This window comes from Ascaphus truei, chromosome 3, assembly GCF_040206685.1.
Source record: "Ascaphus truei isolate aAscTru1 chromosome 3, aAscTru1.hap1, whole genome shotgun sequence".
Taxonomy (NCBI): Eukaryota; Metazoa; Chordata; class Amphibia; order Anura; family Ascaphidae; genus Ascaphus; species Ascaphus truei.
Genome location: NC_134485.1, coordinates 163,338,294 through 163,364,156, shown reverse-complemented (window position 1 = coordinate 163,364,156; position 25,863 = coordinate 163,338,294). Strand labels below are relative to the sequence as shown.

Here is a 25,863-nt window from a genome sequence, read left to right as displayed (position 1 = left end):
ACTTCAACCGCCTGTACAAGGATTTAAAGACACTACTACAGGCTGAAATGAAAGAACTGGGGAGAGAAGTTGGCAGGCTCGGGGAGCGTACGGGACAGGTGGAGACGCAACTTGACCTCACCACGAAAGCCACCAAAAGGAACGAAAGAAAAACAGCAGAGCTACAAACACAAATAAATGAACTGAGGGAGAAACAAGAAGATGCCGAAAATAGGGATCGGCGTAATAATATTCGGATCAGGGGAGTTCCCGAGGCAGTAGGGGACTGTGAGGACTTTGTGCTACGATGGCTGGGGGTACTGCTGCCTGAGACGCCAAAGGAGAGACTGGAGATGGAACTTTGCCATAGGGCTCTAAGATCCAGGCCCATGCAGACGGAATAGCCGAGGGACATAATAGTGCGGATGCACTACTATAGCACTACAGAGGCCATCCTACAAAAGACCCGATCCATCCCAGCGATCTAATTCGAAGGGGCCAAAATGATTATTTTCCAGGATTTGTCCCCCACGACCCTGATGCGGCGCAGAACACTAATCCCGATCACGAAGATCCTCAGGGAGAAAAACATACGGTATCGATGGACCTTTCCTTTCGGGTTGCTCGTGAGCAGAAATGGGAGACCCATCTCCATGAGAGAGCTAGGGGAGGGGGAGGCATTCCTTCAGAAGCTGGGTCTCAAGTGGGACCCGACCACTAGCGAGGACATGGAAGAGGACATGGAAGAGGACATGGAAGAGGACATGGAAGAGGCCCCGGGCCCTAGCTGGTCAACGGTGGGGCACGCTCCCCGGTCTCCCACGGATAAACGCTGAGGGTTGGAAGGCAAGGGAACCCTAAGTCAAAAGTACTCTCACAAGTTCGATCAGTTATGGTTAAGTTTTGTTCTGTTGTGCCACGATCCCCCACCAGCTCAAGTTAAGCATGGCCGAGCGGACAGCATGTACGTCGGGAGCTGAGGTGGACAAACAATATGGAAATAAAAGAATCGGTCCCACGGAAGAAAATACTGTGGAGAGAAAACCCTTTCGGCGACGCCTGCAAAATGAGATCCACTCACCTGAGAGTCCAGTACACGAGGCCCAAAGATGGTGGCAGCCACGAGGAGACCAGAGAACCAAGCTGGAACGCAGGAGCAGGAAGTCCATGACAGACGGTAGGTGAGCGCGCGAATGCACCCGCACTGGCGCGAAGACGATCCCAAAATGGCGGCTGCCGGATGTCCGGGGACCTCAGACGGAAGTGAGCGGGCGGCCATCTTGGTTGGGGCGGAGTGGACGTCGGCAGACATTACAGAGCAGCGACAGGGAAAGAGACCGCCACAGCGGACACCGGACCGGAGGAGGGCTGGAGCGGACCAGCATCAGAACATCCGGGGGGGGGGGCTGAAAAGCCGCGGACACCGGGCTCAGAGGGGGTAACAACGAAGAGCAGCCCAGCGTCCGGGGAGGAGGATAACGGGGAGCCGAAAGGGGGGAGGAAAACCGGGATGAGGGTCAATAACGAGAAAGACAGGGAAGGAAAAGAAGAAGTTGACGTAAGGTAGGGGGAGGTTAGTAAGAAAGGAAGATAAGGAAGAGGAGCAGAACGGATGGAGGAAGTGATAGAAGTAGATGTAAGGGTAAAAAGGAAGCAGTGGAGGCAGGCAGCAAAAGGGAGGTAGTAAAGTGAAAGAGAGAACATGCAGGAAGAAAGCAGATGGGAAGCGAAAGTAGAGGAAAAAGGGAGATAGCAGGGAGCAGTTAGAGTGAAGGTTAGAGAACAAGCAAGTGTCGAAAGTGAGCCGAAAAAGAGAGGATAGAGAAAAGTTAAGCAGCGACGGGAGAGATGGAAATGCAAGTGTTAGAGAGACGGAGGGAAGTTGAGGAGGGCGAGGAACGTAGATGCAAGGGTACATAGCAAGTGAGTAAGAAGGGGGTCACGTAGGGAAGTCTAGAGTCGGGAAGAGGGAGAGGGGTAGAGGCGGGGAAAGGACGGAAGAGTGACGCGGGATGTGAAGAAACCACGTAGATGGGCTCCCTGGAGTAGGGGTGTAAAGCAGAGAGGCAGAGTAAGGAAGGAGACATGCCGCCACACTACAGAAAGGGCAACGGCAGAGCTGAGAGGGGCAGGAGACTACGGGGAGGGGGGTCAGTGGGCAGAGGGAGATGTCGTTCGGACTGGAGGGGGAGGCTAGGAGGCAGGGGCAAGTTATAAAACCCTGACAAGGATACTAGGAGCAGTACAGGTTAAAGGTTAGAGCAGCAGTTGCAGTTCATAGAGGTTTGGATAGTTCAAAACAGTTAAGAGCGGGGCAGGGGCTACAGGGGACGAGCCTGCTCTGCAGTCCACATGGGCCAGGGGCTGGAGCCTGGAAGCTCCAGCAAAGTCCTTTGGGAGAAGGGGGGGGTTGGGGGAGGAGAGTTGGAGGTTGGCTCCACGCAGCGTCTCCCCAGAGCCCAAAGGCGATGGACTGGGTACCAAGATGCCGGGGCCACGGTTCCGAGGACTTTAAATGTTGGTTCTTTCTGTAGATGTTTATGTGTCTCCCCCCAGGTTTCCCTTATGTTTCCTCCCAGCCCACAGGTGTCACCGGCCAAAGAGATCCGAGGGTTCCCAAGAGAAGACAGGGACCTGTACCTGAGAGGGACAGCAGCAGAGACGAAAGCAACGCTTCTATTGGACGAGGGTTCACACCGCCACTCAGATGAGTAACGAATTGGTCCTTATATCGCACAACGTTAAAGGATTTAACAACCCCATTAAACGTAGGATTGCTTTCCGGGATTACAAACGCAAAAAAGCGGATATTGTTTTCATTCAGGAAACACACTTCTCCCAGCACAACCACCCAAAATATTTAGATAAACACTTCAGATCAGTCTTCCTGGCCTCAGCCGCGGCTAAGAAAAGGGGAGTGGCCATCTTAGTCCACAATAGACTACCCTTACAGGTGGTTAAGACCCATGTAGACACCGAAGGGCGATACGTCATAGTAATTGGTACGATACACAATCAAGAGGTCACTTTAGTCTCTATATATGCCCCGTGTGAACAAACCCCGCAGTTCTTCACAAAATTTTTTGCTACGCTACATAAAATAGCACAAGGTTGTGTGCTACTGGCAGGAGATCTCAATAGAACATTAGACCCAGACCTGGACAGATGCACGGGGACTAACCAACCACAGACACATGACGTACTAAACATAACACAAGGATTAAGAGACTGTCAGTTAATAGATATATGGAGGGAGCAACACCCCACAACGAGAGAATACATCTTCTTTTCGCACCCTCACGACAGGTACAGTAGGATAGATTACTTCCTGATCTCTCATAAGGCGGGTTCCCGTGGTCTCCTACTCAGGGATCCATGATATTTTATGGTCGGACCACGCACCAATAGAGCTGCGGTGCACATTACGGTTGCTGGACAGGCCCGGAGCGAATTGGAAATTAAATGAGCTGCTACTGAAAAATCCAATATCGGAACGGGAAATAGGAGATAAAATCAAGGAATATTTCGAGCTCAATACCGGAAGTATGTCTGCACATTCCACGCTCTGGGAAGCTCATAAGGCGACCCTGAGGGGACTCCTAATGAATCTAGCAGCAAAGACGAAGAGAGCAAAGGAGGCTCAGATAAAGGAATTGCGAGAGAGACTAGCACACCTCTCCGCACTTCATATAGTCAATAAACAGGGAGACACCCTGAAAGAGCTCACTGACACAAATTAAACTCAATCTGTTGCTAACCTCCAGGGCCGAGAGGGAGTTGGCCTGGTCTAAGCGTAAGTTCTATGATAAGGCCAACAAGCCAGATACCTTACTTGCCAACAAATTACGTAACAGGCTACCTAATTATAGTATCACATCAATTTGAACGAAGGGGGGGGGCCTTACCTCCAATCCTAGACGAATAGTAGAGGAATTTAAACAATACTACGAGATTCTCTACGATGGAGATAAGGTCAGCCACACACAAAAAACAGGAGAGAAATTAAAGAAATTCCTAAAAGAGGCACAGCTTCCCAAATTGGGTAGAGTGGAGAAGGAGACACTACATGGGGACTTTACAATCGAGGAGTTATCCGAGGTAATAAAATCCCTCAAACCAGCCAAAGCCCCAGGGCCAGATGGCTTTTCAAATTTATATATAAAAAATATCTTAAAATACTAGCGCCACATCTCTTGAAATTATTTAACGAAATCCTCGCAGGGGGCTCCTTCCCAACCCAAATGCTCCAGGCCTCAATCTCTCTGATCCACAAACCAGGCAAGGACCCGGTAGACTGTAAGAGCTATCGGCCCATTTCCCTGATCAATTCTGACGTAAAAATCTTTTCTAAACTACTAGCTAACAGGGTGGGTATCATCCTGCCCAGGTTGATCCACCCAGATCAAGTAGGATTTATCGGAGGAAGGCAGGCAGCAGACAACACTAGATGGATAATAGATTTGATTGATTTGGCCAAAAAAAAAGAAAATCCCGTCTATGATACCAAGTCTGGATGCAGAGAAAGCCTTCGATAGGATAGACTGGACCTATCTGAGAGCAACATTAGGGGCATTCGGTTTTGAAGGACGTGTCTTGGAAGCCATATTAGCCCTATATAGCAGCCCCACGGCAAGGGCTACCCCTCGGAACAATTTAAAATCTGTAGTGGGACGCGACAGGGGTGCCCCCTGTCCCCGTTGTTGTTTGCCCTATGCATAGAATCCTTGGCGGCGCACATCCGCCTCAGCCCCGATACAGCAGGGATAGATGTAGGGGACCAGTCCCACAGGGTGGCGCTATACGCAGATGATGTGATCCTGACTTTGTGAACACCTCTTACCTCTGTGCCCAATGTCTGAGATCCTGGGAAAGTTTAATCAAATTTCGGGGTTCAAAATTAACCAGACCAAAATCTGAAGCCCTCAACATAAACCTACCAAGACGGGTAGAGAAACTAATCGAGCTAAACTTTAATTTCAAGTGGCAAGCCTCCTCTATCAAATACTTGGGAATATACATCACTAAGGACTATAATTCCCTATATAAAGCAAACTACCCCAGGCTGTTTCAGACTCTGAGGGAGGATCTTAGGGTGTGGGCAGGGTATGGCATTTCCTGGTTCGGAAGAATCCATAGCATTAAAATGAATCTCCTGCCAAAGGTGCTTTATTTGTTCCAGGCCCTGCCGATACCCTTGGTTCGGGCTGACATCCTCGCCTTACAGACTAGAATCATGAAATTTATATGGCACAACAAGAGCCCGCGAATTGCGAAAGGCATCTTAACAAGGCCAACGATTAGAGGAGGATTAGCGGTACCTTGCTTGATGGCGTATTATAAAGCAGCGCAATTATGCCAAATTAGCCAGTGGCATTCAGACCCGTCTCTGCGGAGATGGGTGGCACTGGAGAGACTGCTGTGCACCAGTCAAGCTGCACAATTTAATCTGGCTACCAAAACGATGTGGTAACACAGTGAGGATGCTGCTGCAGGCTGTGGTGAACTCTCTAGCGGTATGGGGGAATACAAAATTTAAACATTAAGCTCTCCTTGATGACCCCGTTATTAAACAACCCGGATTTCGCTCCGGGGATGACCAGCAATCACCATTTCCTAAACTGAACACAGTCAGGATATAAGCGACTGAAAGATCTGGAGGGGAGGAAATTCCTTAAAACTTTCACACAAATTAAATCAGAGAAAGGCTTGCCAAATACCGAACTATTTCGTTACCTCCAGATCAGAGCATTTTACAATAAATTCCCAATCCGACCTGCAAGGACAAATTTCGAGCAGCTGTGTTCTAGAGACACTGACACAAGGGGACTTACCTCTAGAATGTACAGGGAAGTAGTCTGTCCTGAAGGACCAGAGGAATCCCGACTGAACTACATGACAAAATGGGAGACAGACCTAGGGGAGACTCTAGAGGACGAAGACTGGGCATCTTACAAGCGGCAGCCAAAAGCTCCATCTGCTCAACGTTAAATGAGAACGCATATAAGGTCCTTATGCGCTGGTACCACAAGCCATTGAAACTGTCTAAATTCGTCTGCGGATACTCCCCGCTCTGCCCGAAGCAGTGCGGGGGTCGCTGACTTACTACACATGCTGTGGTCCTGCCCTAAGGTGGTCCCGATTTGGGAAGACATTAGAGAATGGATACAAAGGATTCTCAACTTGGAGATCCCCCTGGACCCGTGGCTGTTCCTCCTGGGCAGATGGATCCAGGGATTGCCAAAGTCGGCACACAAACTGGTTGCACATTTTGCGACCGCCACCAGGTGCGAGATCACAGCGGTGTGGAAACAGTAATCCCCAGAATTCGAAATAGAATTTGGCACGTCTGCCAGATGGAACAGTTGACGAGCTGGGTCAACGACACTGGCCTCAATTTCCTAAAAGTATGGGCGCCATGGATCGCCCAGACAGACATCCCTGGGCTGGATACCAGCGCAATTCTGCAATAATAACTATAGATGCGTTCTCTGGTGACCGAGCAGGACTTACGACAACTTAGCTACGAGACAGGTAGGACCCTTCCTTACATCAAGAGAGGTGAGAAAGCAACCACACAGGCGGCGTTCGGAGAGCCACAACTAAATAGGCAGATGCCTGCCGACCCTGGATCTAACCGATGAATCCACCCCCCGACCCCCATTGTATACACCCGTTGTTGTCTTGTCTTGGTCATGTCGGTCAGGTTTGTCAAGTCCTGTGAGTAAATGTTGTTTGTCCAGTGTTGACTGTGATAGATCATAACCCCCGGTAGTGAGAGCTGGGGGGGAAATGCCTTTGTGGGTATTACAATGTTAAACAATGGTCGGTGTTATAATGTTCAAACTGTATAACCCAATAAAAAATTTGAAGTTGAAAAAAAATAAAAATAAAAATAACTCGTCAACACAAGAATATAAAATTGCTAATTGCAATCAGCGAGAGAGGATCATAGATATCTCTATGTATGAATTATTAAAGTCTCAATGTACATCAGTGTCTTTAAAAAGACAATCTGTACCTATTGGACACAGTTAATTTCATATGGAAAAGAGTATAATAAATATTTCTATACACATATCTAAGGACTATTCATTTCAGCCTCACATTGGATTATTATAATTATTCCTTACTCCAAGTCATTAATATCCGCTGGTGATCCAATAGAAGTAGCCAAAGATGTGATGCTGTCCCTGAGATAATCAACTGAGACCGGATTATAGTGATAAACACTAGTCAATTTAGTTCCTCAAGTGACTCCTCTAATATATATTGTATCACTGTTAAAACTACTGTATTGTGTTGATAATTCAATTTTCATTGCGCTTATTGTTCTTTGTTCACACACACTCATACACATAGATCTATCCTATAGGGAACCATGTTTAAAGTGGTTTTTGAAGCAAAAAGTGGCACTGTGTGCTCATTTGCATGTCATTTCCCAAAATCCCTTGCTGCAGTGGAAGTGCTGTGTGATAATGGTGAAAGGCGGGGTTGCAGACCTGCCTAAGACATGCAAATGAGCATACAGTATATTTCCATTTGAGATAGATATATATATATAGATAGATAATATAGATAGAGAGAGAGACTCAGTGAGTAAAAGACACTGACTGGCACTGAGAGTTTGAAGCAGTGGAGCCTGGTTCAATTCCCGGTGTCGGCTCCTTGTGACCTTGGGCAAGTCACTTTATCTCCCTGTGCCTCAGGCACCAAAAACATAGATTGTAAGCTCCACAGGGCAGGGACCTGTGCCTGCAAAATGTCTCTGTAAAGCGCTACATATAACTAGCAGCGTTAGAGAGAGAGAGAGAGAGAGAGAGAGAGAGAGAGAGAGAGAGAGAGAGAGAGAGAGAGAGAGAGAGAGAGATTCTAATTCTATATATTATTATTTTTTTATTATTATTATTATTTAAAAACAACATCCTGTCCCTTCCACCAAAAAAAAAAAATCATGAAGGTAGAGTTGGGCAATAGTATGAGACTTCTCCAGCGAACACTACTATTTAATTTTTACATTTATTACCATTTAAAAGTGTTACTTTTACTTCCATCGCTGAACATCAGAGGATGGAAGGGTAAAGATCAAGAGGAATGGGTATAAATGATCCTCCAGGCAAGGAAGATGCTGTTAGCATGGAGGGGTGGAGAGTGAATGATGGGGGCAGGGATCCCTTTCACATTAGCATATATGTCTTCTACATAGCAGCTGCATCTTAAAAAAGTGTGTGTCACCAACTGTCCCTAAAAGGTCAATGACTCCTCCCATGGTTGACTGACAGTAGTATGATAAGAGTTTTTGAAGTGAAACTTCTATAGTGGCACCTTGTAAATATGATGGGACAAAGCTCCTTCGTGTAGACCAAAATGTGAAAGGGAAGCAACGTAATTGGTTGCTGCTGGCTGCGCATGCGCTGAAACAGCCATTAAATTGCGTGCATGCGCAGAGGCGGCGTCACACACCTTCTCCAGCGGCTGTAGTGTGTGTGTGTGTGTGTGTGTGTGTGTGTGTGTGTGTGTGTGTGTGTGTGTGTGTGTGTGTGTATATACAAAAGGAACAGTAATATTAGAGAAATTCCCAGTGAGTACAAATATAGAAGTGCAAATAGCAAAAATTTTGCAAATGTATTTTATACACACACACACACACACACACACACACACACACACACAAAAAAATTGTTTGATTGTTAGTAGATGTGGGGATTCTCATTGGTCCCTCGGTCCGCCCGCCCATGCCCCGCCTCCCCCACGACTCTCTTTGGCCAAGAGGTACGCTGACATCACGGACACACCTACTCCACTGTGACACACAGACACACAGCCACAGAGTCTCACCCCTGCAGACTCACCATACCCCCCCTGAGACTGTCACACAAGACTCTGAAGCCTAAACTGGAGACTCTCTCCCCGAGGACTCACCCTACACCCCTTTGATCACCCCTGCGGTGTCACCCACCAACCTTGGTAAGTTTAACCCACTTATCACACAAACTGCCTCTACTGTCCAACCCCCCTTTTACCCGTCCACGCTATCACAAATGACGACCTCAGCAGTCCCCTTACTGTCCTTCTTGCTATCCCGCACGCTCCTCTATGTCCCTGCTTACCCCTAACATCACCGCTACTGTGAGAAAATGGCGCTCCACCTCTCTGATGTCCACCCCCCTTACCTCATGGCGCCTTCACACTCCCTCTGCCTTCCCGCCCACTCCGGCCGCCTTCACGCCCGATACATCTGTCCCCATCATCATCACCACGCTCCCCGATTAAAATGTCCGCCTTCCTGCACGCTCCACACTCCCTCAGCCTTCCCGCCAGCTCCGCGCTCAAGAGTCTCTGACAAAATGGCTGCCTTCCGCCCGCTCCGCGCTCAGCAGGGTGCTCTGTTGGAAAATGGACGCCTTCACGATACACAATCGATATCCCTCCGCCTTCCCGCCCGATCCGCAGGCCGCTTACTGTCTGCACCACGGCGGCACGGGGGGAGGGGGCCCTGTGACATCACGCTGGTCTGAACACTGGCACCGGGACAGGGGGGGGAACTCACACCCACCCAAGTTTCACACACATGCCCACCCCCACCCAAAAATCACACCCACCCACGATTCACACAAGACTCACCCACCCCCCACACCCAGCCACCCACAATTCACCTCCCCCACCCGACCCCCAAATTCACAACCCCCCACCCACCCCACCAAATTTCACCCCACCCACCCATAAAAAATGCACCCCCCCACCCCCCAAAAATTCACCACCCACTCAAGATTCACCCCCCCCCCCCAAAAAAAAAACAATTATTAGGGATTCACATCCCGGGCAACGCCGGGTCTCTCAGCTAGTTTCAAATAAAAACCGGAGAAGTGCAAAAAATGCAAGGTGTATGTATGTATGTAAACATATAACATCAATTCTATATAGAATATTATAATATAGTCAATGTAATAACAAACAAAAAAGGGGGGGTTTGCATTGTCATTGAAATTTTATTTTGATTTATATGATTTTGATAAAATCAAAGACTTTTGAGATTAACGCCAATTAGATACTTCACAATCCAAAATATATGTATCTTTAAATGTCAATATATTGCCAAACTCTACCTGAAGGTGGATACAAATTGGCAGGTATCCAATGGCATAACACAACTTGGTATACTGTATATTCCAAAAAGTTTATTTCACTTCTATAAACACTTTTAAAAACCTAGTTCTGAACGAGTCAACACATTTTATGCAACAATAAATAAAAGTTGTGTTCATCTGCCACCCAGTCATCAAGCCACATACCCACGGATTATCACTGGAGACTCAGACATGCATGCCAAGTCTAATTAGGCAATACCTAGGTTACAGTCTATGGCAAAAACTGAGAAATAAACTAAAGGGAAAGATGCGCACGCACGCACTTCTTTTGAGTAAGCCAACATGTTAGAAAAAGCAATTTGAAACGATGATGCATGTAATATTTGGCCAAAAACAACCCCTGCAAAAAAAATAATTATTTTAGGGATACTACATAAAATATGATTATTAATGATTAAACACTTCCCAGAAAATCTATTGCGTCAAAATCACACATATACATACCGTACATACATATATGTACAGTATATCTCATGACCCTGCTGCTCCATGACATTAAAAATGAAGAGAAAATCACAGCAGCAAACCGCAGCAACATGAACAAAAATCTTCGCAAATATCGCCATGCACCAGTATGCTGTGGCACTGTAAAAGTTAAAAGTACACCCTAGGGGTTATGAAATGAGCTGTAAAGAGAGATTTTATTCTAATCACATAGTCATCTTGATATGGCCTCAAATAACCAACCTCCTAAAAGCACACATTAGGAGTGTGTGCAAAAGCAGGCCAACAGTCAATGAAAAGCCAAAGACAACACAGCTACTGATGTGAGATACTTTGCAGGCCTCTGTTACCCAGCTGAACTAAAGATGTTACTTTAGAAAGACTGAATTATTTGTAGTCATTGCAAACATTTTTAATTGTTTGCATACGATATGCGGATTATACTGGATCATTTCAGTTACTTTTTATAAATACTGTATGTTCCGAGTCTCTGGTTAGATATTGCCAGGTGCTACAGCAAAGTTCATCTCACTTCATATCGAAAATATATTAAGATACTGAAACACTGAACATACTTCCTGTGTGTAATTGTGTTAAGCAACCTGTTGATCCACTACTGGCTGAGGTCCTCTTAATGTACAACTCAATAATAAATTAGGACAAATTGATATGACTTGAATGCATCAAACAAGAAACATCTCCAAAAATTCCTCCACAGGTGCTCAACACAGAGCTAGGTGAATCCATACCGTGATTAATTTGACCCGAGGGCCCTAATAGGGAAATGTTTTCAATGGTTATATAAAATAACCAATACAGACAGTCCTCGGTTATCCGACACAATGCGTTACTCAAAATGGCGTTGGATAGCGAAACGTTGTAAAGCTAAACACGTTTTCCCATAGGAACACTGTTAAAATGAAAGGTTCCGTTCCTGAAGACATTTTTAATGCTAAAATACACAAAATATTTTACGCAGACAATAAGATATGCAGCACACACAAATTATATAGTGCACATACTGTATTATATATATAATATAAAATAATATAGAATATAAAAATATAATATATTATATAGTATAATATAGTATAATATATATATTATATACACAAACAACTTTGCAAAGCGTCGTAAGAGCGTTGGATAAGCCGTTTTGGAGTTGTAAAAATGAATATAGGTATGCATTGCATAGCGTTGGATAAGCCATTCGTTGTAAAACGAAGCGTTGTAAAACGAGGACTGCCTGTACCTCCTATAACTAATTGTGTTGGTTAATAATTTTTTTGTTTTGTATATTTTGTGTGAGCACTTCTGGTAAGGCCTTTTAAAACTTTGGGAAGCAAACCTTTCATGGCCCAATAGAAACCCCTGGATAATGTAACATTAAGGGAGTGAAACGAGCTTTGACATCATCATGCTGCGTGTCTGACAGTAACCTGCTTGTGACCGGTTTGCAGCAGCTGGATGGTGAACAGCGACGGAAACTCTGGACAGTTTTGCCATTTTTATGCATTAAACCTTTCGCATGTGGATCCTGAACTGGTTTTCACCTTCAGTTTGTGCATAGCGTGCCACCTACCCGCCACATACAGTCATCAGGACAGCAGGGTTTCACCATCCTTTCAGACACCTGTCTGGTGTCGGATGTTTGATTACTTGTTAGTAATTATATGTTTAAGTACGTTTGCCTGCTTTTGGGTAGATTTTTCTTTTCTGTAGACTCTTGTTTTTTGATGTCGGTGTTTACACAGTATGCCCTACCTATGGGTATACTTTTTATTTTTAATTTTTTCTTCAATAAAAACCTTTTTCTTGCATATTGGTTTGATAATTTTTGGTGGAAAGTGCAATGTGTGGCTTTTCTGCTAGCTTTTTCCCCCCCATTAAAGATGTGACTCTTTTTGGGACAAAATTATTTTTTTCTTTCAACAAAAATTAAGAAACCTAAAAGGCATTCTTAAAAAAATAAATAAATAAATAAACTTTGCCTGTAAACATAGTAAGCAGAAACTTTAAATGGCTGAAATATCCTTTAGCTGCCCCCTTTTGTCCCATGTCCCGATTAGGTCTTTGTTTTGGCACGGTGCCAATCTCTCTCCTCCCCTTTCAGGCTAAGTGCATAGTGGAGCCAGCCGTGCAGAGGTGCGCTGAGGGAAAGCAGGTTCTTTCCCTGGCCTTAGACAGCGCGCCGTCCGGGGGGCGTGTCGGAGGGAGGGGGGGTGGGGGGGGGGCCTGTGACGTCACGGAGCTGGTTCGCCCTCATTGGGCGAACCGCTCACGTGACCGGCCCTGCGCTCCGGCGAGCGCAGAAACTAAAAATTTGGTAAGACACACTCTTCCGGAAGCGTGTGCGAGCCCCTGCTAAAGCCGCTCTCATTGCGGCTGCAGGGGCTCACTGCCGAGCGTCAGCGCGCCTCAGCACGGGTCAGCGCATGCCCGAGGCCTAAATTAATACTCTGACAGAGGAAGCTAAACTTCAGTGACAGGTTTCGGGCTCTGCAGAACCTCATTAAAAAAAAAAACTTACAGAAATTCTGCAGTAAACCAAACATTTCACTCTTAAAAGGAAGCTATTACCTGGTTAACAAAATGTTTTTCTTTGTGACGGTGTCAGTTCAAACAGCCACCTTGAAGGTGCGAAATACATTTTTGTGTCCGTGTAATAAGAAAAAAAAATGTAATGGGATATTTTTCTGTATGGATATGCAGCTTTAAACAGTATTTTAAGTTTTCAGGAAGTGTAAGAAATCGTTGTTGAAAAATGCACAGTATTACATGACTTGTATGGTGTTGTGGATTTTTTTTCTTTTTTGGATGGGTCGGCAATTGGTTAATAGTTCAGCCTGACATGACTAATCCTGATTATTGTTTATGGAGCATGTGTGTGTGTGCCCCCTTCTCTAGATGTACATGGCACACAAGCTGCCCATTAGGAGGTGTGTAGGTGTGTGTGCGCACCCCCTTCCCCAGGTGTACATGGGACAAGCTGCCCATTAGAGTGGGGAGGAAGAGATGTGCTATGGAAGTAGAGATATTCAAATGTTTTCCACAGTGCTTTGCACATTGTTCTTTAATGTTGTGTAAAAGTTTGAACTCCTGGAAATGTTGCCAATTTTATTAAAAGGTTGCTAAATTTCACCTCAATTTTTCCACTTTTTTGATAATTTCATAAAAATTATAGTATCAAAAGAACCACGTGATCTAAAGTTAGGGTCAAGTAACGTGAAAACAAATGTTGGCAAGCTTTTCAGATTTTGGCAAATGTTGTTAAGAGTTGTTGCTGTTATGCAGGTTCTACTCCATCCCTGCATATACCTTTCAGCAAAGGAAGGTGTCAAAGGCTGATTACACTGTAGCATTTGGGGGGGGGGGGGGAGGTGTCTCCCCAGGCGCTTCTGCGCATGGCATGCTTCTGCGCGGCGATGCCGACTTCCGTGCATACCTCCTTCCACGCATGTGCAATGGCCACTTCTGCGCATGCTCATGGCAACAGTCGCTTCCGCGAAACGACGGCTACTACCAGACATGCGCGATGCGGTGCCCACTTCGGCACATGCGCATGACAGACGCTGCTGTGCATGCTTGGCTAGCACCATAGTATGACGTCACTTCCGTTACATTTTCGCTCCCCTTCAGACATTTTTCCCTATGAAAATGTACTAGGTGCCAGCAAAGAATTTTCACTTCAATAATTACTGTGGTTCTACAGAACATTGGCATATAGGTGACACCTTTTAAATAAAACCCACATCTGTTATTGACATTTAAGCTCAATTTATATTTTAAGTTCTGATCTCTAAGTTGTCAAATACAGATCTTGATCTTTCAATAGAAAACAAAGAAACAAAACAGGATATCTAGTTTAGATAGTATTGTTTGAAACCACAACTTCACATCTGAATAAAAATAATTCAACATTGCTACCTGAAAACATTAAGGTAAGCACTTCCAGTAATGCATGGACAAATCCATAAAAAGCAGTATGTATATATGTATATATATATATTTAAAAACGCTTGCGTGACCATCTCAAACAGATGGTACTTGTGTAAGATGACCAAACATTGGTCTCGTAAACAAACAAGTTACAGATCGACAAGTACAAGCAATTATCATCCTTGCACTCCAGTGCGAAAAAGAAGGGCAACACACCAGATCTTTGATGTGAATTGAAAACGTTTTCCAAAACCACTTCCACAAATTACGCAACAAAACACCATCCTTGCTGTCTACATATACGTTTTGGAATTGCTCAACATAGAATATTTTTTTCTTATATACAGTAGCACTGACCATGCACACACCGCTGTACATATCATTTTCTCAATCCAATGTTGATGCGTGAGGCACGGGAAGATAAAATCACTGGCTTTAAGTCGCAAGAAGCAGACACTGGGCTCCCCTTTCACAGTGTCATAGTTTTCAGAGTCTGTGCCTTTATACTCACATACTTCAAACAATGCCAAGAGACAAAGTGGTACACAGAAGGCATACCTGCCTGGGGGCCACTGTCCCATCATGTTTAGAACCAACTGCCACTAAAGCAGTGTAGCAAAAATATCTGCCCGTGGAATTAGGGAAATGCAGATGTTCTTTTTTTTGTGGAAAATCGGGGTCAATTTCCCTGACTTTTGGCGAAATTTAAATGGCGGATTTTTGGCACTCTTAAGTTAAGGATTGGAGTTGAGGACCCTTGCTATATCAGACCAAACAAATTAATTTATGGGTAAGGGTTAACTTTGCTTACAGTTAATTTTATTAAGTTATTCTCCTCATCATTGAGGTTCTCAGTGCAGGGGCCCAGACACATGTTTATCCCTACAAATAGTTGGGTAACAATGATTGTTAGGGGTTAAACTCTTGGTCAATCAACAGTATTCCCATATTTGCGAGCATAAAACTGTTGAAGGGGTATTGTGAAAATCAACTCCCAAAACATTTTGCATACACATGCATGCCCTCCCCCATTTAGGCTATCATATTTGTAAGGATAAAAGTCTGCTGGTGCTGGGAGGGGGGGTTGGAGGAGGGGCACCTAAATACAACACTTACCTGGTGCAGAAGAGTCATTTTCTCTGTCCTAAAAAGCGGCCGATGTACATAAGTCAGCCTTTGCATGACCGATCAAGGAGACCAAGCCCAGAAAACACCTGGTGGCCTCCTTACAGAAAATATAAGGTGTGTATGGGTGAATCATTGTTTAGCTACTTACTTTAATCACACGATAAAATAGCGGTGTGTAAAGCCAACGCTACTTTAGGCCACACCACCCTTTTCTAATGTAAAAAGATTAGAACTAAAAGGAAATGTATTGGATGGTATATTTTCTTGAGGTACACAAAATAACAGTTGCGTAATGTGGCCAATTCAGACTATTTGGATAGCCATAATGCTTTGCAAAAAAATGTAAACAAAAAATAAAGTTAAACAGAGAGGAGTGGGTCAGTGAGTAAGGACACTGACTGATAATAACACCAGGATTTAAACCACGGTCCCCTGCTTCAAACTTAGCGTCAGCTCCTAGTGACCGTGGCCAAGTCCCTTTATCTCCCTGTGCCTCAGGCACCAAAAACATAGATTGTAAGCAGGGACTGGTATAACAATCCTATGTGCAGTGTACCGCGCGCTATACTGGAATTGTGAAGCATTTTGAGTCCCATTGGGATGAAATAAAAGTTGTGTTCTGAAAACCCCCCCAAAAAAGTATGGGTTACTAGGACTCGCCACAAAACGGGCACAAATTATTGTTTGAAAAGGTTATTGCAAAAGTCTTAAAATTTCCGTGGCAGCAAAATGGTTAACAGTCACCAGAAAGTTAGACAGAAAGGGTGAGGCTGGCAATGGAAAGACCCCATCTCACCTGGGTAAAACCTGAAGTGACAGAGAAAACTCCTGAGCAGTTAGGATTACAATAGAGCTCATGAATAAACAGAGGACATGGTAACACAAGACTGATAACTGCATGAGCACCTGATGTGTGTGAAATCTGCAGCTCAGAGAAGTAGATATGTGCAGGCATTTCTTTATTTAGGGCAGTGGTTTCCAACCTTTTTTTGGTTAAGCCTGCAGGGGAGCGCAAACTTTTCCTGCTGCACTCCCGTCTGCCTGCTCCGGAACTCGCGCACCCCCCTTCTACCTGGCAGCTGCGTCAAAGGACGCTGCGAGGTCACGTGACGTTAGGTCACGTGACCGTTGCGTAATTTGCCGCATGTGATGTCACATGAACCCGCGGCGTGCATGGTGACGCGTCACAGCGACTGAATAACAGTAAGTTTTATTGTTGCAGAGGCCTCACGCAATCCCTCAGCATTAAATTTAAATGCCTGGGGGGGGGGGGAAGAGCGTGGGACCTCTGCAAACGCCCGCGCCCCCCAGAAAAATATCACGCCCCCCCTGGGGAACACGCCCCCCAGTTAGCGCACCCCTGGGTTAAGGAACCCCCAAGTGAAATTCTGAGGAACCCCTCAACCAGCTCTAACGGCAACTCCGTGATCAGACGCATTATAAATTATTTTGTACTTGATACAACTTTAAAATTACCAGAAAATTGCAGGGAACCCTTTAAGGATACCGGGGAACCCAAGGGTTTCTAGGAACCCTGTATGAAAAACACTGATTTAGGGAGATAGATATCAAAGCATCTCCTTCTGCTGCGTTTGCATTTGTGAACTGCAACAGATCTCAATAATTATTTTATTTATAAAGCGCCATCATATCCCTCAGTATGTCACGTAAGGGGGGAAAAGAATAACAAATTACATAACCATAATGCCAAATACGAACAAACCAAGAAATGCAAACAGACAGAAAAGGGTAGGACAATGCTCGTGAGAGCTTTTTAGTGGACAAAGGAAAACCAAATCTCCTTAATTATATATAACCTTGTCCATTGGCCATAACAATTTATTCCCGTACAAAGAAACGTATTTAAACAAAAAGATCACTGTGAAAACTTGAAAAAGGCTGGCTAAGACAGGACATCGCGAATGTTTTTCAAATACATTATAGATCACAGATTGCACCTTGAGCTACACATTTAACATGCAGGGTCAGTGTACTCATCCCTGAAAATAAATATGCACAGCACAAATCAATGAATATGTCTACACACTTCTAGCCCTCTAAAACTTTCTCAATTATGTTATTTTTGTTGATTTTTCGTTTAATTTTAAACAGCAAAATTAAAGTACTCAGGAAATGGGGCGTCTGTTGGTCTGAATAGCGTGGTTCAGCTTTGTATGACCCCTGGCTCATATTACAGCATATATTTTTTTTAAAAGGGCGTACTTCTGGTTTAAATACAGCGGTTTTCCAGAAGTGTTACATGGGCAGTCTGATCTTGTTCCCATCAGCTCCGTGGATAGGAGACATCCCTATTTCATACCCAGGCCCAAACAAGGACTATGAAGAAGTTTACAGATGCTTATTTAGAACTTCATAACACTTAAAGGGGCCATCCGTCCAAGAACAAAAGTGAACTAATCCCAGTGACATGTACAAGAGGTCTCATTTGGGCGATTGTTACATTTATTTTTTGTACCAAATCTGACACCTATAAATATTTTCCATTCACGTTTTAAACCTAGACTTGGGAAGGGTTTTATTTCCTCTGGCTGCTCCCTTTATGTGATGTCCCTGTGTGACCAGCACAAGCTTATAAAGCCAGAGTCCCCTCTCCCCACATCGCCTTATCTTTAATGGTTCTCTGATAAGGACAGGGTGGGATAAGGGTAAAATAAAATACTTTGACAAACATTTCCCCTTTCAGAGGCCTCTAAATAAAAAAAAAAGGATAAGTGAAAAAGAAATGAAAGTGAGACATGACACGTCTCTAACGTAGCACAGCCTTTAAAACAATCAAGTTAGACAAATCAATACACACTAGGACAGGTCTCTCCCACAGAGAACTATGTTGACATATCCAGACTGCGCAAGATCTCATCCCCATTTTTCTACTTTGTGTGCAGTTTAAAAAAAAAAAAAAAAAAATGTACCATGAAATAAATCAAAGGTTCTTTTTATGCCAATTGTGATACCTTTCACCAGACCAATGTGTTTTCGTAAACAGAGATCATAGCCCGCAAACAAACTAGGAAAGGAAACAAAATGAACTATTCATTTTTACATTAAACTCAACATTTACTCATCAAGTAATCATGTTTACATTTAAATTGAAACCATTTCAAAATATTTATACGAGAGAATCACTATTTCAATCTTAAAGAGCGCGTCAGAGCAGTCCGTCTCGGCAGCGTAACGGTCCCGAAAATTACATTTAAACATGCAATTGTCGGAGCGAGTGGGGTGAGGGCAGCGAGCTTGTCTGGAACGCGGTGGACAGCGGTGGCGGAAGCCTCTGAAAAATCAAATTTATCCCGCTACCAATTTTCCGGCGCTCCGTCGCGCTTAGTATAAACGCTGGCGACGGAGTCAATTGTTTTGTTTTCGGGCGACGTCACGGGCACTATAAGCGCAGCCTTATAAATAATGTGCATATTCAGAAGTTTTCACATTCATGGACCTAGCAGAATACAAAGAGACAGCACGTTCATACGAAATTGAATAGTTTGCCTTTTCAATCCCATGCCACCAACTTATTCCAGCACTCCAAACAAAGCAGCAAAGTATGAATGGCAACTACCGTATACAAGGTCATAAAAAGGCCATTCAAAATAGAGGTTCTCACTAGCTACGGTATGGTGCAGATCTTGCATAGAAAAAGATGTGCCAGCAGATTTCTTTTTGTGCGCGTGCAAGTGTGTGTGCGTGCGCACACATGGGGGTATGTATATAGCTATACTTGGCAAGAGCGACAATATAGTACAGGCTATTACAGTACAATAACAAATAAGATCGGAAAATAGAAAAGGAAATCCCTGTCCTGGAGAGCTTACAATCAATTTCCCTTCACTGTAGATCATGTCCTGTGCTCCACGAGAACACAGGACACGATCAAAAGTTGGGGAAAAGACAAATCTCCTAAAAATGACATACTCACTGTGTCATGGGGCCCCTGGTGTGCTAGACCCCATGACACAGTAACTATGTCTTGGGGTACCCAAAGGGTTCAACATGCCATTGTCCTTAGTTTATATCATCCTTGGCAGGATAGCCCCTTCTAGATTGCCTATGTGCCATTAAGAAGCCTGCTGGGCTGCAAGATAACAGATTGTGATTCTAATAAGTATGGAAAAATTGCAGTCTGCCAATAACAAACTTTTGGAATAATGAGCTGCAAGAGTAGCGTTCAACTTCCCATTCATTCATGTCTAGATATCCCAAATGTTGATTATAAAGCTATCATTACTGGGTGAATGGTATCCTGGTTTTATATGTTCCACGATAAGTTTCTGTCCTCTCTGAGCTCTTCTGTCAGTGTCCAATGGTTTTCAATCCCCTCGTCGGGCACTACCGACCACACCAGGTTTAAGGTGAATATAATTGCTCAAAAGCCTGGTCTGGCTCAGGGCCTTAGGAGAGGTTTGGGAACACCGATTGTATTCCATGACGACACTACCAATGTCGAGAGGTACGAGGGTTCCACCAGACCTATAGCATTTGCCATCATCATAAGGACAGAGAAACTTTGCAAAGTAACATTGTAGGACTGTACCAGTTTGGAACAAAAGCCCAGTAAACAAATTTTTTTTTTTAAAGTGTGTGTAAAACTTGCACTTTTAAATGCTTTACCTTGAAGTTATAAATTGAAGTGAATAATCTTGACGTTTCCACATACAGATGTACAAGAAATTTTGAAGAATCTCCCCACAACAATGCATCGACAAAAAGGTAAGTGAAAAATGTTAGTGTAACAGGGGACTTATCCCTGTTCAGAAAACTTGCCTCTAATCCAGCAGTGTCCTGGTTAATTGACCAGCACCTGGCTGATTGGAGGTTTGTTAGAGAAAAGGCCACTCCTGAGACAGGAAGGAGATTCTTCCTGAGCTCACACCGAGTTGAGCTGACCCAGGAAGCAGAAAGACCAGGGAATTCCTTAGTCTCACACGGGACGTGGGGCTGACCAAGGAAACACTGCACACGAACAGATGTCTTGAGCTGCAAACTGACAACAAGACAAAGGGGACAAGATTCTAAACCTGGATCCAGACATTGCCTTATCACACAAGGATGTGGACACCAGGAGAACAGAGAAGCCTCCCCCCTACAACTTCAAGCGACAGATGAGACTTTTCATATAAGACTGTTATCTATATCTCTCTATATATATATATAATGATGTCTATGATTTGGGCTGGTGAATTGTTGGGCTAAACACGCAGTTAAGAGGGCTGGACTGCAAGTGTAAATATACTCCAAAGTGGAGCAGATTTTATTTGTGGATTTTCACATGTTTGCTGTGTTTAAAGGGGCAGGCTCAATAAAGTCTTATTTTAATTTCACCTTAAAACAGTCTCCATTGCGAACCTCTGCACATGTCCTCTTACAGTTACTTTAAAAAAAAAATGACAACTGTATAGATTATGTTACAATGTCTCTGCACTGTGAATGCTGATACAGAGTATCCAAGTGTCCATATTGAAACAGGATACATTTCTGCAGTGTGAGTCCTTGAAAACCAAGCATAAAGTGTTAGCTGCAAGCTGCTATCAGGGTTGCTATCAGAGTAACAAGCATAGATAATTGTCATGCATCCAGGTCCAATATGTGTACTTCGGGGAAAACAAACTCCCCTGTTGACACAGTTTAGCAAACAAGCTCCACAAATTAGATCTATCATCCAGAAACACTGCGGAGTCCTTGGTCAGGATCCCGAATTGGCTCCTTTTGTCAAAATGGGTCCTAAATTTGCTATTGGAAAAGCAAAAACACTGGCGATGCATCGATCTCCCAGTTTATACAGTTCTAGATTAGAAAATGTACTGTATTCATTTACTACCGATGAAAGCTTTTTTTTTTTTTTAACGTGTGGGAGTTGTAAAACTTGTGATTTTGCTTTTCCGTCCAGATCTGTAAAAGTTAAAAAAATAAGATCAAAATATGTTATCACAACCTTCATCAACTGCAACACAAAATTTGTGGTCTACCATCTATGGTGCGGATGCGGTATAGGATATGTGGAAAGGACAATTAGCCACTTTAACAAAGGATACTCGAGCATATCCGTTCTATCAAAATTAAGGACAATACCCATCCAGTACCATTACTTTTTTCTCAGTGTTCGAAGGGAGGACTTACAGATTTCAGATTCCTAGGAATCGAATACAACAAAATGCCCATCCGGGCAAGGAGATACTTAAACACACACACTTTTTATTTGTGAAGCGCCAACATATTTTGGAGCGTGGTACAATGGGGTGTGACATATATATGTATATTTAGTTATAGACATACACACAGAGTGAAAGGTACAGTAGAATGAATCTTAAATGTATATTTTTGGAAGTTTCGATTTGGCCGTCATTCATGATCTGACCACGTGTTGCAGAATAAAAAAAAAGTGTGGTAAACCCTTTCATTTTGATCGTACAAGGAGCATATACACAACAATGACGGAGCTGTTCATTTTCAAGCATTTCTAAAAACTCCTTACTCCTAAAAGCAATCTCAAATTCAAATTAAACTCTGAATAGCCCCTTCCATTGACCAGAATAGTATAGTTGAAATTCGACATCCGTGGAAGGTGACATTTACAGTAATTCTTAGGCTAAAACTGAAAAACAAGAAAGAACAAAAATTTTATAAGGTTAATATGCCATGAAGAAATTGGCGTTTATGACAGGGCCCTGAGTTTATCTGGAAATCACACGGATGACAATATGATGCAGATGCATTAGATGACTGCATTCGAGATGTGTTAGAAGAACAATTTGCTCTGTGATGTGGCTTCACAGATTTAGAACCATTTGGCTTGTTATGTGGCCTTAATAACGTTGATTCAATAAATGCTATAGCTGCGTTCCTCAATTCACGGTCTGCAAGACAAATCCGTCCTACAAAAAGCCACGAAGAAGCACTAGGATTGTCTGCTCCGGATTTTATTCCAGAATCTGCAACAGCCAAGTAAATTTTTCACTCTAAAACTCACTTATTTTTGTAGTGCTTTACAAAATGAACAGAATTGAAGGGAATTGTAATGCAATACATGCAACCAACATAAAAAGTATTGAAAATGACATTACAATACTCATGTGGCTTTGTCTTTCTCATCCGATTGGTCACTTGAAAAACTAGTGGAGTGCGTCTTGGAGACAAAGGGTCCTTTTCTCTTAGCTCCGAAGTGGTAATTTCCAAACCGCACGGTTTGGCATGTTCAGAAGCAGCGGAATGAAAGGTAAAAATAAATAAAATATGTTATTCTCTATGGCAAACCGCTTCCAAAAAAATTAATGAAATAAAAAAATAAATTCAAAAGTGACAAACCGCAAGGTTGAACAGCCAAAACGCCTGGATTGTACGTGCTTTGGAAGTGGAATGACCTAAAGTTGTGTTAACTCCATCCCCAGTCTGACTCTCAGCCAAACCCATATTTCAAGCAATACTAATCTCGCCAGTGGAAAAAAATGCGAGTTTTTAGAAGCGGTTTGCATAACAGAGCTACAAGAATTGCCATTTTCGTCAAAAAAAGCAAGTTAGAGCCTTTTTTGACAAACTGATCGGATTGGCAGAGCCAGAGTCAAACCGCTACTAAAAAAGCCCTTCAGAGACGGATTGGAGATGTGAGACGTGCTTACAAAATAGCAAAGCCTGGCAATACGATCGGGCTCTTTAGAAGCGGATTGACACTTCGGAGCTATTAGAATAGGCCCCAGAGAGGTTTTTTGGCTCATGGATAATTGTAATGTGGTTAATTATAGAGGTTTTGCCCCCGAAAATTGTATAACTATGCATTTCAAAAAACCAAGACTAACAAAAGTAAAACGAGAAAAAATAAATAAAACAATATACATTCCTTAGCTATTAAGTGCTGTAACAGTACACATGAAGAGACCTTTAACGTTTCGAAAGCTCTGTACACGGTTACCTATAAAATCTCAAGCTGGCAATCTTATTGCCTTACGGACTAAAGGTCTTCACAATTTCAGGAGAAGGTAGCAGGCTCACCTAAGGTCTGTATTATAGTAAGCTTGTGCGCATCAATGACAAATACCTGTCTCCCTATGACAGTGTACCTAGTGCAGACGCGCGCACGGCATATAGCGTTGGCGCGGCAGCTTTGTGGAAAGAAAGAAATTTGACTTTGAGCGCCTGCCGTGTCACGTGACACTGAGCCAATCACAGTGAGGCAGGAAAAAACTACCCTTGTGATGTCATGGCCACACCTAGTCTCGCACATCATCGTTTGGCCTATAGACACAAAACACTTACGCTACCTGCAACGTCATGCACGCACGCACGCAAACGCTTACTATCATTTCAGCCAAATTCTGTTTTGTTAAAATTGTTTTGCTTGGAGGTGTCTGGCCCCTCCTTTCAGGTTCGGAGCTCCTTGCCAATTCTCAAATAGGTATAAACCACTTTTTCAATTTGGTAGTCTGACGTTATCGCTCTACAAGAGAAGGTGGTAAGTGTATGACTGAAACAGTGAAAAGTAATAAGTAGCAAGGCCCCGCTTTTTGGCGATCCATCCATACGGCGGTACCAAGTCTGCGCGTACACAGAACGGGCCAGTTAGAGGCCGCACATGCGCAGAATGGGGGGGGGGGGGGGGAGATTTGCCAAGGTTGCACATGTGTAGAAGGGCACACGAAAATCACCGGTTCCGCTTTGCGGCAGGCCTTTAGAACAGAACCCTCCGCATGCCCGGGCCCTCCTGTATACATAATTCTAAGAAACTTGTGGAATCAACTTTCCCTTCATAATGCAAAGAGAATTTTATTTCTGTTTTTTTGGCAATTTTAATGGCGATGAATCTCAAATAGCAGAAATGCTTCATTTATTTAACCCTTTAGTCACTTTCGCAGTGCCTACCTGCTACCTGATCTTGAAATAGTGAAGATGTTTAGTACATAAGCCAATAAGAAATTATAGGCTAAGTTGTCAAATTCGGGGCATTATTGAAATATCTGCACTTTAATTGGTTAAAATTCCGGGCATTACTCATTCAGTAATGGCCCAGAATATTTGGCACCTTGCCAAGTATTTATTTCCAGCCAATCGGCTCTCACGTCAGAGCAGCTCTCAGACAGGGGAAGTGATTGGACAGAAGACAGAAGCATGACACCGACTCCTCCCCCACCCTGCACAAAGCTCCGTACAAGACAGAGAGGGAGAGTTTGTTTGTGCGTGGACCTCTAGTGTGTTGAGTGTATGTTGAGCTGTAGTATGTGTGTATATCTATAGATAGCTGCAGTGTGAGTGTATATATAAGTGCTTTAATGCATTTACAATTTTAATCTATAGAACTATCGAAAAGTGTCTTATTTTTTTAAAGAAGCCCACATTTACCGTACAATAGTAATAATTCCTGCAGGGCATTACTGGCCAATAATGCCCTGGCTGGGTTAAAAGTCCCTCGGCTTCGCCTCTGGCCTTGCAAATCTTCCAGCCTACTGTGACCTGTGGGTGCAGAAATACCCTAGTGTGAAATAATAAAACTTACACAGAGATGTTTTAATATTTCACACAAGGTATTTGTGCACCCACAGTTCCCCTTTATAATAATGGAATTCTGATACTGGCTTTGGCAGTTTTTAATTGCACTAAATCACAAAGCAAAGGCTTCATTTAACCCTTTCAGGGCACTTTCACATATTTCAAGTTTAGTCCACAGGACAATAAGAAATTACATATATTCAGTGTAGGTACCTGCTAAACGGAGTCTACATTGACTAGGTTGGCAGGCTTGAATCATGTTTTCATCAAAAGATGCAACAAAATGACTCCTTTGTTACACAGACTTGGGTTCTAAATGTAAACATCACTAGTATATTTAGCCCAAATTAGTAGGAGGATCTGGTCTTTTGTTTGAAATATTTTTTTGCTCAAGATGCAATGGACTCCTTTGTTAAAAGACTTTGGATCAAAATGTAAACGTTTACTAATAAATTGCTAGACAATTAGGTAGGAGCGCACAATCTAGTTTTGGTGCCTGAGGCACACGGATGTAAAGTGACTTGCCCAAGATCACAAGGAGCAGACACTAGGATTTTAACCTTGCTCCCCTGCTTATGAGTGACTTCACTCACGAGTTACTATTTTAGCCAATATTGGTGATTTTGTCGTATTTAAAATGAGGCAAGTATTTGCATTTAAAAAGTCTGAAACTTTTCAGTGTATGAGGAATGAATGGCCTACAGATATTGTTTTCTTGATGCAGACCCTTTCCTTAAAC

The 25,863-nt window shown here is 43.5% G+C and overlaps 1 protein-coding gene across 5 annotated transcripts in view; it reads right to left on the bottom strand.

Annotated features, from left to right (window-relative positions):
- The window catches only part of USP9X (ubiquitin specific peptidase 9 X-linked), a 187,437-nt gene that overhangs the window by 138,794 nt on the left and 22,780 nt on the right, over positions 1 to 25,863 (bottom strand). The gene's annotated exons all lie outside the window — the stretch shown is intronic.